Source organism: Lissotriton vulgaris, chromosome 12 (assembly GCF_964263255.1).
Source record: "Lissotriton vulgaris chromosome 12, aLisVul1.2, whole genome shotgun sequence".
NCBI lineage: Eukaryota > Metazoa > Chordata > Amphibia > Caudata > Salamandridae > Lissotriton > Lissotriton vulgaris.
Genome location: NC_141700.1, coordinates 653,814,919 through 653,831,168, shown reverse-complemented (window position 1 = coordinate 653,831,168; position 16,250 = coordinate 653,814,919). Strand labels below are relative to the sequence as shown.

General features: G+C 45.5%; 1 protein-coding gene across 2 annotated transcripts in view; it reads left to right on the top strand.

The window, feature by feature from the left end:
- The window catches only part of BANP (BTG3 associated nuclear protein), a 990,655-nt gene that overhangs the window by 353,317 nt on the left and 621,088 nt on the right, over nt 1-16,250 (top strand). The gene's annotated exons all lie outside the window — the stretch shown is intronic.

The window sequence follows — 16,250 nt, the reverse complement described above, 5'->3', positions numbered from 1 at the left end:
GTTGGGGTCTGTGTGGATCCAGAAGTGCAGGTGTTCGGCGGTGCTGAGGGTGTCGTCTGCGTGGGTGGCGACCTTGAGGGTGGACTTGTGGACGATGGCTATTCCTCCTCCGATTCATTTGGCACGATCCCTGCGGGTGATTTTGTAGCCGTCCGGGATGGCTATGGCGATGTCCGGTACTAAGGAGTCGTCCCACCAGGTCTCGGTCAGGAAGGTCACGGAGGCGTCGAGCAGATCCCAGAGCTCAACGCCGTGTTTTCGCACGGAGCAGGTGTTGAAGAGTATGCAGCGGAGGTGGTTTGGTCCAGTCCTTGGAGGTTTGGTGGTTCTGTCGCAGGTGAAGCTGCAGATGTGGCAGGAGAAGGGTCAGTGGGTCTGTTTCGGGGCGGCCTGGAAGCAGGTGTGGTTTCGGCCGGTGTCGAGTGCATGGAGGGTGCTGGCGTCGTAGTGGATTCTGGTGTTGTGGCGTTCGCGGGTCCAGGGGTTCTGGCACTGTGCGTGGTCCAGGCGCGGCACGCCAGCGGCGCGCCTGCTGCGCAGCTGCTTCTCGGCCTGCATATGAGGTGGCTTGGGAGGGAGAAGCAGCTGGGAGGCGGGAGCGGGGAGGCGAATGGGTGTGCAGGGAGGAGGGGCCTCAGGGATGCAGCTGCGGGAAAAGGTCGGATCAGGAGCGGCGGGGGCGGGGGGAACTGGTGCACAGGGCAGAGGGGATGGAAAAACCCAGGAAACAAGGAGGCAGTCAGGTGACGAGCAGCGGCGTGGGGCGACCTGCCTGCAAGCAGGGTGAAAGGTCACAAAAAAGCGCAGAAAGGTCACAAAAAAACAGGGGGAAACGAGTGGCACAGAGGCACAAAGGTCACAAGAAAGGGCAGAAAAGGTCACAAAAAATGGGGGGAAACGAGTGGCACAGAGGCAGAAAGGTCACAAGAAAAGGGCAGAAAAGGTCACAGAAAACGGGGGGAAACGAGTGGCACAGAGGCAGAAAGGTCACAAGAAAGGGCAGAAAGGTCACAAAAAACGGGGGTAAACGAGTGGCACAGAGTCACAAAGGTCCCAAGAAAGGGCAGAAAGGTCATAAAAACGGGGGGAAACGAGTGGCATATAGGCACAAAGGGGAGTGGAGGCAAGAAAAAAAAGTACAATCAGGGGAGCAGAACGCAAGAAAAACGAGTGCAAGCAGGGGAGCAGAAGGCACGAAAAACGGGTACAATCAGGGGAGCAGAGGCAAGAAAAACGAGTGCAATCAGGGGAGCAGAAGGCAAGAAAAAACAAGTGCAATCAGGGGAGCAGAAGGCAAGAAAAACTAGTACAATCAGTGGAGCAAAAGGCAAGAGAACGGGCACAGATAAGAATGCAGGCACAGGGGGTAGACAGTCAACAGCGGTCACAGACACCAGAAGACAGTATGGGCAGTACAGGGAAGACAGACAGCGACAGTGATACAAACCTCAGGCCTACCACTGGCCACCAGGGATGAGGCGCAGGTGGTAGCCTGCGGGTGGAGGAGGGCCTCAACTTCTACAGCAGCGGCAGCTGGGGCAGGGTCAGGGCACACAGGCGGAGCTGTGTGGTGGGTGAACGACCTACTAGCAAGGTCAAGGGTCGTACCAGTGCTAGGTCTGCTAGCTTCCTGCACTCGTAATAGTCAAGCTTGCACATTGGCATATGGGGGATCTGCAGAAGTGCCTCCACAAGCAGTGATATCAGCACAGAGGAGACCTGTCAGACTCCATTGTGATTTCCCCGAGTGCCGCAGCAGATTTGGCTTGGTGGGGGGGGTACGCCTTGAAACTATAATGTGGGAAGGGCTTTGGTCCCCTTCCATCCATGGCCAGTGCAGTAATGGATGCTTCCACTCTAGGTAGAAGAGCTAATTTCTAGGATCTGTAGATCAGAGGCACTGGTGACCGTAGGAGCAGGTATTTTACATCAACCTGCTAGAACTGCAGGCAATCTGATTGCCACTCAGTGCCTTCCTCCCCTCCATCCAAGGTCAGTCCTTCCAAATCTTGACCAACAATGCAATGGTGATGTGGTATGTAAACAAGAATGGTAAGTAAAGTCTCCACTCCTTTGTGTCAAGGCACACCACAAAGGCATTTGGTTACCAGTCAGTCACCTGGCGGGGTTTCTGAATGTCACAGCCGACAGTCTGAGCTGGCATTATCCTGACGATCACGAGTGGTGTCTTCTGGTAGAGGTAGTTTAGGACATCTTCGTACCATGTGGGCACTCTTCAGGTGGACTGACTAGTCCCCTCTGAAAATGCTCAATGCCAGCAGTTCTGCACCCTCCAGTTTCTGTTGAGGGGAGCCTTGGGGATTGTGTTTTCAGTTGAGGTGGAACTTTAAGCTGCTCTGCACTTCTACCCCCACACTCTTCATTCCCAATATGTGCCCCAGGGAAGCTGCCATTTAGACCAGGACCTTGTCTCCTTGTCGGGGGGAGGGGGGGGGGATAATGCTTCACCCCCATCTCTGAGGCCTCCACTTTAATTTCTGATAATTCATCAGAGACATGTATGCTCCTTTCAGCTGCTTCTGGAGGTGGTGGACATAATACTGTCAACTCGCCTCTCCTTCATACAATCTGTTTACCCTGAGAGATGGAACAGCTTTGTTTCATGGAGCACAGACAACAATACAGACCATGTATAGGTTTGTTTGTCCCAAATTTTGCAATTCACACTCTCCCTAGCCCAGAGTGGGTGTGCAATAGGAACTTTAAAAGGCTACTGGACCTTGCTGTGGACCTTCCTCTGACTCCCAGATCAGTCTTAAATCACCAATCATGATGCAATTTGGGAAGAGGTTAATCAATCTGTATCTACCAACTCCCTTGGTTGTGCCCCAGTGGGACTTTAACCTTGTTTTGACTTTTTTGATAGGATCTTACTTTGATCCACTCCATAGTTGTCAGTTTCTCTTGTTAACAATGAAAGCCATGTTTTTGGTGATAATCAATTTGGCTGATGGGGTCAGTGAGTTTCCGTTCACTGTTCACATCCTTATTCTTTGACATATTGAAAGCTTCTACCTGGACCGCTCTAGAGATATACAATTGGATGACCAGCTCTTCATCGGGTACTGTCGTTCAGAGAAAGGAAAAGCGGTTCGGAAGCAAACTCTCTTCATAAGTAAACTCTGTTCAGATAGACCATCTTCTGCATTAAGACCCCTAATGCTCTGGCCAGGAAAGAACCTGAGAAAGTAATCATGGCACATTCAACCAGAGCCAGATTATCATCTCCTGCCCTTGACAGTGGTGGTTCCGATAGTAGAGATTTACAAGGCAGCTACTTTGGCATCCCTACACACTTTTGCTAGCATTACTGTCTGGATTCTGAAGTGCATTGGGATGGCCACCTTGCCAGATCCATCTTGAAAAACTTCCTCATTTAACCATCCATCAACCCTCCTCCATTCAGGGTACTGCTTGGTGATCTAATCAACAGGTGAGGAATCTGCGGAGAGAAATATCCATCAGAAGTAAAAGTCGCTTACCCGTGGTAATGATCTTTCTAGTAAATACTCTATCTACCTGCAGATTCCTCACCGATCCCAACTGCCACCCTGTTGGATGGATGCGTAATAGGGAAAGATTAATATGGTTACCATTGAAGCTAAGTACTGCACTACTCATTGTCGATGCCAGTTAATATGTTTGCCTTGAAGGCATGGAAAAATGGATGGAAACTGACCATGTTGCACCAGGGTGGCTGCTATATAACTTCAGCAAAGTCATTTGTTGTCATTTCTGCCATTGATAGGAAGCCAACGCCCTATTGGCCTCTTAAGAGCATTGACGTTTCCAGATCCAGTCTGGTGCAGTTGAGTAATAGGCAGGCAGATAGAGACCAACCAGAAAGATTATTACGGCAGGTAAGTAACTTTTTGTTCACATAGAAGCACCTTAATCGAGTATGAATGACTCTAAGTGGAAGCCTCATGCTTTCCACACAAAGGGACTGCTAATTCAGGCTTTCATTAAGTAATACATTTGTTCCACCAGAACAGACTTACATTGGTAGAGCTTATAGGCCTTTGCTGTCTTAAAAGCTGTGTTAGATTCCAGCAAGCAGGTGGTCATTATTTAGCCTCAAGGTTAAATGCTTCTCATAGCACTTTTCTGCAACTTTTTCTGCATATGCAGAAGCGACTGGACTGTGCTATTGGCCAAATGTTTTTATAAAGATCTCCTTAAGAAGCAGTGTAGGCCAAGTTACTATACTCAAATCAAGAAAGGTTTTAATAACCTCTTGATACGATAATGGCAAGATGGGTACCTTCCCACCCCAAGATTTATGTTGACAATTAGTGTAAAACTGTATTGTAATGTATTTTGAGTTAGTAAACTTTGATGGGAATAAAACTTTACTTTCTGATTGGTCTGCGTGTTCTCCAAAAGAAATTAATGAGGATCACTTTGCCAAATGAATCTTATGAGGATGGTGGACTGATCCTAATGTGAACAGGATGATTCTTATTACATCTGCATCAAAAGTTTAAAAAAAAGTGAGTTGCTCATTTAATGAATGTCATACTATTTACCCAGTCCAATGCCTTTAGTGTCAATTTCAGGTTCTACTTGCAAGTGTAGCAAGTTTCGAGCTGCTCACATTGATAGCTCCATATGCGCGATACCAGTGGTTCTTAACCTTTTATTTCTGTAGACCACAACTGAATCATTGCTGGAATTTCTAGGATTTGAACCTCAAAACAATACACAAAATACAGAATCAAGTGTCATCAAATATACAAATATTGAAATATTTTGTTTAGTTCACTAACAAAAACATGGAAAAATCTAAATTTTAAACGGAAGGTTAGAGTTTTTTAAAATTTAGTTTTGTTTCTAAAAGACGCAGTGATATGCTGGACTCCATCGTTTACCAGGGCTTCAGTGGTGGCCACCAACCATCTGTACTAGCTCCCTTTTTGCTGTACTTGCTCTGCTCCCATAAATCAAGATAAAGATACCAACTTCATTTGTAGCCTCCAATTTCAAATTCCTATACATTTACATAGCGGTATTAAATGTTTCAATTTTGCTTTTTATATATGTACTTCCTAAATCTGCTAATATTATTTAATTTTCTAAACAATTGTAGATTCCCTGAGTAGGCATTGCAGTACCCTAGTGTTGTACAGGCCACAGGTTAAGATTCATTGTGCTATACTGTATTTGAAGCACAATTCACTGCACATTTTAAAATATTTACGATGAAATACTTCACTTTAGATTTTTTTAAGTGTCTACATATGTATATATCTATGTTGTATTTGTATAGCATGAACCTAGCCAAAAAGCAAATGAGGCAGGGAAACCTAGATGTTGAAGGAATTTCTGACTCGTATACCTTTACCACCAACCTCTAAATCGATCCCTAAATCTAAAACAAATTTACCAGAGTTTTGAGAACCACGTGAGAGTTAAGTAGAGCACTTGAGATGTGATAGGCTTTTTTGCATTTAAACACTGGCGATTGAGAAACTCTTGAACAGCTAAGATTTGCATCAAGAACCATCTTACATTTAGTGATGCTCGCTCGCTTCTGTTTTCTACTTCCCTTTCACGCAATGGTACGAGGCACTGCCTTTATTAAGCTTCTGTATAAATTAGAAAGTCATGGCAAGAAAGGAGCCACATGCTGTTGCCTAGCCCTAGACCAAACATATGCTTGTGAAGACCTTCTCTAAAGAGATGGAGTTCTGCGAAGCATTTAGAGTTGTGTGTCCTTGTCTTCTCACCACATGAGTACCTCTTACTAGATTGTGATGAAGCTCCACAGTGCACTCATGCTCAAAATATCTTAAAGTAGATTATCCTAAACTGCAGTCTTACTACAGGAGCCTACCTAGTTCTCTGTCTCACAGTTCCTTCCATTTCTCTCCGTCATAGCAGACTCATGCGTGCTGCTCTGTGCTGCTGGTTTATGTCATCCTGGGTTCGTATCCCTGCTGTTTAGAAGGGGAGCACTGACCTGTCTGAAGGTCAGAGGTGCAGTCATAGCAGGATCATTCATGTTGTTGCCTCGTGATTGTTTAAATTGTAGCCCTGCTCTTTATAAGGTGATGTAGTGTCCGCCTGCCTCTCAGCCATGCAGGAACTTGACTGTTGCCTCCCAAAGAGACTTCGACTGCTCACAGGGCCTCTGCCTCTTGTTAGTGGGGCCGTGCGTCCCTGCAAACCCCTCTCTGTGCTGACCTTCTGCTGCAGCCACTAGAACATGGTAAATCAGACATATTGCTCATGGGTGACACTCAGCTCTGCGTTTCAGCCCAAAGAAGACATGGGATGATGCGTTCTTCTTTCTGTGACCTGGTCTAGGATGAAGCCCTATTGTGCGGTCAGTGCATACGCTTGACTCAGCGTAAGGGAGGGCAGTGGGTATACAGGTGCCCCTGTGCGGTAACTTTTTTGGGCATGTTCTACCTGAAACTATACCGAGCGTTTTAGATGCAAAAATCTGCTTGTAATTCACGTGTTCCACCCTCCTTGGAACTGTTAAAACAGCACTAGAGCTATCCATGCCACCGACCCCTAAATCCGAGTTCCTCATTAACATGGCGCCCACGCCTGGGACTGCAGTGCACGTCCAGCTGTGAAAGACTGCAGTGCTGTCTGTGTGCGCTGCACAGCTGCTTTCACTGTATTGTACCAGGTTGTTCAACTTGCTTGTTATATAACAGCCTCTTCTGTTTTGGCTTTGGCAACTTGTGGCGGTGTTGACGCGTTGCTTGTTTTAATTCCCTTTTGCTCCACTATAAACTTGGTTTTCATTCTTTACATAACGTTCCCATGTTAATAAAGGCCGCAGCTTGAGTTCTCCCAGGGAATCAAGGGCCTGGTGAACTTTTGCATTTATGGAGCTAATTGAGTAGATTGATTTAAAACAATAAATGTCCGAAGCCCCTTACAAACCAGCCAAAGATATCGTTTGATTGCTGTGTTTCCGTTTATTTTTTCATTCCTTGCTTCCCGCTTTGGTTGTATTTTCTAATTCCACAGTCTGCAGCGGTACTGATGCTGCGCTGAGCCTCTCCTCCTCATGCCAGCCTCAACAATCACACCCAGGTCTGTTACTAAAATAATCAGACTTGGACTCGCCGAGCAGAGGGATTCCAGGAATCTTCTCCAAGGCAGTAGTTACATCATACCGTCTCTTATAAAGTGTGAAGGGGAATGAACGCTTCCATCACATTCCTCTTCATTTCCTGCTTCTCTAGACTTTGTGTCCTTTCAGGATAGGCGCTGAAGCAGCAGACAGAAAAAGTTTATACATCTGGCCACCAGTTTGGCCACTCATTAGGCAGGAAGCGCTGCATTTAGAGCGCAGTTCATTGTGCTAGATTGACCGTGAACATTATTTCGGCCTCTCCAACACCAGAATTGCTGGTAACTTGTTGTGTCTGAGACCTACATTTTCATTTGTTTCATGATAACTCTTTCGGGGTAATCCTTCCATATCTGTTCTGCTTGGAAAGTCCGACCCCCACTATATGAGTTTTCTCAGTAGTCACTCAGTTGCTTCCCAAATGCTCCTAATTTCATGCTTCTTGCAAGCACTGATCTTTCATGACAGTATGTAGGTTTCATGGGGGGGGGGGGGGGGGGTTCTGGATGGATTACCCCTAGGAGCCCATCGACCTGCACCTTTCCACATTCCTTGCTGTTGTCGACATTCCTCTTAATGCTTTGAAACACTCATCTTTGTCTCGCAAGGAAGAACCACAGCAAACAATCCAAACTCCAGCAAGGCGTTCTTTATCCACTACTTGACACTGCAGTGGACGTTGATTCACCAAACTGGCTGAGGCAAGGGAAGTGACGGCATGCACCTTTTAACTCCTTGCATGCTGATGACGAGCTCAGCTCCTGCAGGGTCGGCAATCTGGTTTCTAGATGCTTCAGGACAGGTAATCAGCTCTTGCAGCAAGGAGCGGACTCAGGTGATGCCCCCTTACCTCTCAGAACTTAGCTGTCGGGCAAACACCAGCTCTGTTTGTACACCAGTCCTCTGAGGGAGTACTCTGCGGAGCTCTCACTACTTTGGTCATAGAGAACTTGGAACTGAAACAACAGGTATGTCAGTGGGTCCCATTTTTATACACCCGAAGTAGTCAGAAGATGTGTATTTTCAGTATACGCTTTCAGAACCAGTTTGGGGTGGTGCTGTTTTTCAAGTTTATTTTCCAGGCCGCTGTCCAGGGGCATATGTTGTGTAAAGTGATATCCTCACAGGATAGTACTCAACAGCCTGGAGCACCCACAACAGAGGCCCAAAGCTGTGAGTTTTCTACACCTAGCTGTCATCAACTCTACTAAAGAGTGATCGTAGAAAAACAAAAGCTGGCATCACATAAGGGACCCCTTTCACCTAGAACAACAGAGACTACAAGTCCCACACATCATCTCATGATCTACCAAATGTCACTGCTTCAGGAAGAGTAGACAGCAGCTTCTCTCAAGCAAGAAGCCTAATCGAATTTCTAAAGGAGCCTTGTTTCCTCTTTCCCTACTTCACTCTCCTCTGTCTGGGAAAACAACTGTTTCTCCATTTTGTCCACAAAATCAAACTTTGAATATCCAAAATGGATTCCACAGGTCTTCATTACTGTGGTTCACACATACACACCATACATGTCCCACACAATCCACATACAGTAACTGAAGGACATATAGTTGGACTGCTAGCGCTATAAGCTGGATTCGTGCATAGAACCAGAACTTTACTGAGTAGGCGTCCACTCCAGGGACACAGATACAAAGATCTGGTTGCTGCTATGGATTCTCAAAACACAGTAAACTGCTAGAACTATGCACTAAACCCATGACAGGGACACTAGTCATCTGTCTGCACAATGAGGGAATGCTTGGTGTACCCCTCCAGGTCACAGGACAGGTCCAGGACCACACTCATGTTATGGGAAAGACCTTGACCTCAGAGCAATCTCTAGATTGATGTGTGAGACTATTGCCATAATTTTCTTTTTCAACAGGATATCAAATACATGCAGTTGGGCACTCATGGAAGCAGATCACAACTGTGTACCCTGCAGGGTACATTCCCATCACAACAGCAGTGCTTCGAGATACGCTTGTAATGCAGGTGGCCATTTTGTTCCTGTGGCTGGATGGTATGAAGGGCATAATGTGTATTTCACAACATTTTACATGGACAAATCCCAAGATAACAAAGCCAGTGAAGAGGAATAGTTAGTTTGGCCGAAAACAGAAATTGACCAAAACACCCATCATCAAATCATGGCTCTACTCAAATTCATAAAGTGATAGTAACTGAAAGGGGCTTTAGTTTAGTTGTACCATGACCCGAGGTGCTCTGAGGAAGAGGATGGATGAGAAAGTGAACAAGTTAGTTCATGGGGGCAAATGTGGGGAGAACCGATGTGAGAGGTCCAGTAATAAAAGAAAAAAAGTTATGAAAATAAAGATACTCAGGAAGTAGCACAAGGAGGGGGTGGACTCTCCTATCAAGGAGGGAGCAGCGTTCGCTGGCTTCAGGTCTTTCTTTCGCATCAAGATCGCTCCTGCAACTCTTTGCCTTTATAGTCCTGGTTTGATCAATTACTAATGGTCACGGTGATCAATGAGTTGCTCAAGAATTCAGGAGGCACTGTCTCTGCATCTGTGTGTTGTGTGGCCCTGATGACGGATGTCTCTGTGTAGGATATTGAGGAGAGCGTGGTTAAAGCCTCTATTCAAACACAAGAACTAGAGCGGGGTGGCCATCATTCTGAAGAGACCAGGCCATCGCTGGATCCTTCACCATGTCCCAGTGATGCTCCAATCGCCGCTCTGCCAAATGTGTAGCAACCAATGGAAGGCTAGGGCAAAAATGTCCAGGTTTACTTTCCTCCACAGAAGGATGGGAATATTGATAACTCTGAGGACTCGCGAAATCTAACAGAGTGCCACCCCCGACCTTTGTAAGACAAAAGGTGTTCTGCAACATGAGTCCTTGACGCGTACTCCCTATCCTAGAGTACCGCGTTCTTACAAATAAGTGTTGCTTCTCTCTCCCTCTGGTGGTTATGCATCTTAGGTGAGAAGGAACCAATATGCCAGCTAGACAGTAAAAGAAGTTTAGCGTTGCTGCCTGCTTATTTGGCTTAAGAGTGCAACGTATGATGCAGCCTTCCTTGTTATTCCAGAAGCGAAAATAGAGTGTCTGCTCTTTCCCTGCTTCCACTTATAACACCCAGGCGGATTTGTCCAGAGATTTGCTGGACAGCAGTGTGGATCGCTCTTCAGTGGATTCCAATAATGCCGCGAACTGTGGTCGATCCCAGGGGTATGACCAGCAGCAGAAAAATGTGAAGCCTTGACTCAGCCGCTGGCTCTCAGACTCTGGAAAAGATGAGTTCAGGCGGAGATCCAGCCCCTCGGAAAGAGACATGTTGATTTGTTGTGATGAATATCCCAGATAAATCACTTGAGTGTTTATAGAAAGTCAACCTCCAAGGTGTGTCCCAAAAGCCTTAAATGGAAGGTTTTTCCTTTTCAAAATAATGAACAGTAGCCTGCAGAATTTCCTCAAATACACATTTTAACCAAAAGAATTAGGCACGAAAAGGGGATGATGATTCATCTTGTGGATAAATTCTGCTCCTCGCCTTTCCGGCAGAGACTGAGGTCATTAGCAGACTGCTCATTGCAGCCTCCAGTAAAGTAACACACACTGGACAGACAGAGTGTGGGCTTCCTGCCTGCGCTCATTACGTTTCTGAAACTAAATAAATGACATTCACAGACCTACCAAGTGTCTCCCTTCAGGAATGAAATACACTCATTTTATTTTCCTCATCAGGCACTGTTAAAGGAATCGCCCCCAGTACAGGAAAGACAGCACAGTGTTCCAGCCAGAGGTGAATAATTTCACTCCTGTTTTATTGCAATTCCAATAGTAAATTGAGTGCAAGAACTTACTTTGGTACTCCCACTGTCTGGGTTGGGGGGGGGGGGGGGGGGGTGGTTTGTTCATCTTTGAAATTCAAATGTTTTGTTTGTCATTCAGTCCATCATACAGGACTTAGGTTGGCCTTGACTCACTGGCATGCCTATTATGTTCATTGGTTTGCGTTTCATTGGAATACTAGCACTCTCCAAATCCTTATACTCATAACATGTCATATATAAGAAACTAATTACCTGGAGCATAGTTTGGAACTAGCATATCTGTAGAGTCAAGGAGCCGAGGTGGCTTTTATCCAGGAAACACACGTGGCCCCGGCAAGGCCCATTTCTTTGCAGATAAATCTGGTCCAAGTGACTACTTCACTTCTTATAGTGCGTACTCAACTGGATTTGCTATACCCATTAGAAGATCGCTTCCCGACACTGTAGACTTTCCTATGTCGACACCATAAGGCGTTTTATTCATCTCACTGAGTCACTCTATGGTTCACCAATCACGCTCATGAACTCCTACGCCCCAAACATAAATTCCCCAGAATGTTTCGAAAGCAGCCCAACACTATTGCGTTTGAAGCAGCTCTAACATCCTTTGAATTGGTGACTTTAATCGTACAATAGATTTCCTCCTAGATTCCACCAACCACCATAGAATGGGCAACTCTAATGCAGTTTGCACCCTTAATAATTACTTGCCTCTGACGGCCTGATAGTATAGGAGGCATTCAAAGTTTACAAACAAGGCATTGTAATCTCTAAATAGTCTGGTATCTTTAAATTTTGTAGGGCGCAGCTCCTGTTTCTGGGTTGACTTCTCTTTCTGAAGTGTGGAAGTATTTTACATCTGTTCTCTACTTTTCCAAAACTCTAGGGCCCTGATGTAGGTAAATCTAATTTACCGACTCATAAATACCGAATTTTACCGATTCGGTATTTATGAACCGGTAAATTAGAAGGAGGCAGATGTAGGTAATTTTTAAAACACAATTACTGAATCTGTAAGATTCGGTATTTACCTATTCGGTAAATACCGAATCGGTATTTCCAATAGATTCCTATGGGCTTTGAAGCCCATAGGAATCAAAGGGAAATACCGATTCGGTATTTACCGAATCAGTAAATACCGAATCCTGGAAGGGGGAACGGGGTGTCACTTTGACACCCTGTAGCACCCCAAGCGCAGGTTTGTGGGCCATGTGGCACACATACATGCCCTAAGGGCATGTCTGTGTGTCACATGGCATAGGTGTACATGCACAGATGTGCATGTACACCTGAAGTCGGCATTTTACCACCCAATAGGATTGGGTGGTAAATACCGACTCCTATAGGGCCTGTGGCACTCTGTGAAGTGCCACCTACATATTGATTTACAGAATCGGTAAATTTACCGATTCGGTATTTTACCGATTCTCTATATTTACCGAATCGGTAAATTTACCGATTCTGTAAATCAGATGCCCCTACATCTCAAAAGCCAAATACCGGTCGGTAACAGCCGAAATCTGCCGTTACCGACCGGTACTAGGGCTTCTACATCTGGCCCCAGGACTTTTTTCCCAAAAGATCTACCATTTAACCACCTGCATCTTAATAATATTACATGGAGCAGGTTTGAATGGTTGAATGGTTGTGTAGTCTGGAGTGAGGAGTGATACCACAAGTGGATGAGTGAAATGTTGTACTTTATGTTTGATAGACTAACTTTTTATACTCCAAATCAGAGTTTCCAATCTTAGTGACTCTATAACAGAGGTATTCAAACTTTTCCAGGTTGAGCCCCCCCAGCTGAATTCCCCCAGATGTTGGGCCCCCCCACCACCCGACCGAAACCTCAGGAATCCGGCACACCACATGATCGACTGCAACGCGCACACCACGGGCCATATCCGGCAAACAATGCTCAACACAACAAGAGTGCCTAGCAAACTGCAGGCCTGTGAGTGGGTGTGGCGAAACGACAGAGGCATACCACACAGCTCAAAACACAATCCTCCAAGGCAAAGGAAGTCATCACAACCCTCCCCATCCATCATGTACACCTTTTCGTCCACCAACTCCCCCACCATTCATTCCTTCCCTCCATCTGTGCTCCATCCACATCCAAACCCCTTCAACCACTTGCAAACCCATCCACCATACATCCCTCCATCCATCACCTCACCCATCCATCCCCTCACCCATCCATCCATCCATCCCTTCACCCAATCCATCCCCTCACCAATCCATCCACTCTTCCACCCATCCATCCACTCACCCCTTCACCCAAGCTATCCTCCCACTCATCCATCCACTCCTCCATTCATCCATCCACTCCTCCATTCATCCATCCACTCTTCCACCCATCCATCCATCCATCCACCCATCCATCCATCCACTCACTCACTCATCCATCCAACCACCCACCCTCTCATCCATCCAGCCATCCCCCCACCCACTCATCCATCCACCCAGTCACTCATCCGTCCACCCACTAAACCCCTCACTCATCCATCCATCCACCCACCCATCCATCCCACCCGCTCCCCACCCTCCCCCCACTCATGCATGCACTCTCTCACCCATCCATCTCCATGCTCCTCTCCTCACCCATCTATGCACACACCTGCCCATCCACTCTGCCAATTATTCATCCATGTCCTCACTCATCCATCCATCCATCCATCCTCCCCCTCTCTCTCCATTCCCCCCTCACCCATCCACCCACTCATCCATCCACTCATCCACTCATGAATCCATCCATGACCTCTCACCCACCCCTTCACTCCTCCATCCATCCCCCGTCCATCATAGATGTTATCCCCGGTATACTATGTCAGTAAAACCGAATGACCCACAGTGCAAAGAGATGTCAAAAAGTCACTGCTGTTAAATATGACAGAGATCTTCCAGATCAAGGAAAGGAAATTGATTTTACTTTAAATACCACTAGAATATGTTAAAAGCAGCTTTCCTACAATCAACAGGGTTTCAAAACATGCTGTGCTTTTGCATAAAGATGGCATGGAAAAACAGGCTAAATGTAGAGAAAGATGTGGTAGATAGATTTTGTAAATACAGTGCATAATGAGACAAAGTTAGTAAAAAAGTGGTTGATGAAAAAGGTGGGACAGGATGTGGTCCTTATAAAATAGTAGGGATGAGACAATTACTTGGAATTGGAAATGCGTGGAAGGAAAATGGGAATGAGGGTGCAGTTATGAAAATGAAAGAAGATAGTTGTATTAAGGTCGCATAGCTGAAGGACTCTGATTGCAAGGGAGGTGTAAGGGAGGCACCAGGGTCGAACATTGTGTTTCAGATTATGGAGCAGAGAAAGCTGAAGCAGTGTTCAGTGGTATGTAGAGAGTTACATCAAATGGGTGCAGCCTGACACTATGTGCTTGCTTCTCAAAGCTTTTGTTTCAGAAAAGGAACAAAGTGCTTACTATAAAATTGAGTGAAAGTGCCTGACTTTCAAAGGACTTCTTGAGGAAAGCCCCTCTGCTCTTCTCGCCACATACTTTTTGCCTAAATCTCACAATATTGTTTCAATAGTTACTAGGTAACTTAAGCCACAGAAGCTAGCACCGTCACCTCTCTGAGTGCCAGAGGTAGAGGAGTCTCAGAGCAGGTCTGCGCTCACCTCTGCAGGTAGAGAGGTAAACCCGCTCTCGTTTTTTACCTGCATATTCAGAGAGAGTTTATTGGCGCCTCTGTCCCCGCTCTGTGTGCTCTCCTCTCAAGTTCTCTGTATAGCACACTCTGCTGATCCTCACGGGACAGACAATTCAATTACACTTCAATTACATCAAAGCAACCTGGTGTTCTTTTCACGTCTCCTGCTCCACGTGTCATCAGGGTGCCGTCTCGTGCCCCCTATCACTTCTAAATACGGTATGCCTTTATCTACAAGTCTTTTGTACACACTTTAGCCTAATTGTAGCACTATAAATTACAATACATGCTTCTGTTCTTTTACCGAAAACTATCTTTGTGTGCAACTGTTCACGGCGCCCCTGGCTTGCATTCACGGCGCACAGATTGGTAATCGCTGCTCTAGGGAAACCTTCTCTCCCTTCTGGAAAGAGCTAACTCTCCCAGGAGGGGGCCAATTCACGGAGTGGACAGCTTAGCATAGGAGACTCCTTGCCTGCACTGCAGCCGAAGCTGTCGACTTCATGAATTGGCCCCCTCCTGGGAGAATCACCCAGACAAAGGAACGGGCACAAAGGGAAGATCGGAGTGAAGCGCGCCCCCCCTGGGATGGTGCCGCCCCCCCCCCCCCCCCCCCCGGGGGGCACGCCTACAGTTTGAAGAACCCTGCTCTATAACATGACAGGCATTGCCTTTTAGAGGAAAATGAAAGGAAACTTGAGTTGAAACAAGTGCATTACTTTTGCTTTGTCCCTGATAAAAATACATTGGTGTAGCCAACAATGTAAATTTGAACAGTATTTTTGTTTTATTTTTGGATCGTATGTAGTTAGAGTAAAACGACATGGACAGAGGTGATGTCTTTCTTCAGTACTGGGTAAAATAGCACATCCTATATGTCCTGAGAGGTCGACTTTCACATCATTATCCTGAACTTACCTATTACGAACAGATTTCAAAAACTGCATCAATTGATATTGGGGCAGCTGTAAGAAAATGCTGCTGCTCCTGTTTATATACCAGGGGCTTATAATACTTTAGCCAGAATTTTCACTGAGCTATATATATTGAAATGCCATTGAAATTATGACATAAAAATCTTTGTATTGCTAATTTGCAAACTTAGTTTTCTTTGCCCACTAGATTTCAATAAACATGAATAATGAATCCGATACAGATTGAGGGAAATCCCCTATTGCCCACTATCTTGCACAGATGATTGAATTTGATTAAGCCATGTGTTTCTTGTTTCATCAGAGGTATCCTAGATAACCTAAGATTGTATCCACAAATATATTGAAAATTGAAAGAATTGATTGGAATTGTTTTCAACATTTTAACCTCCATTTTATCATATGTAATCTTTATTTATTTATTGTATAGATTGTCTGGATTTAAAGGATAACCCAAAAAATTGATACACCATTTACATTATTTCACTGGATAATTTTTTTTTAAATTATGTCTATCGAGGACCAGCAAAATGAGCAATTTTGTACTCCTGTCTTTGTTATTTGTCACATTGACTTTTGACACACTTTTGCATGCAGGACAGTGCAGCATTAGTTTCCATGAAACTATATTTGCTTACAAATTCCACTTTGTAAGAACACTATCAATGCACCTTGAACATCCAGTGCAAGGTCTGAACATACATTGTGCAAATGTGATTGTGCAGC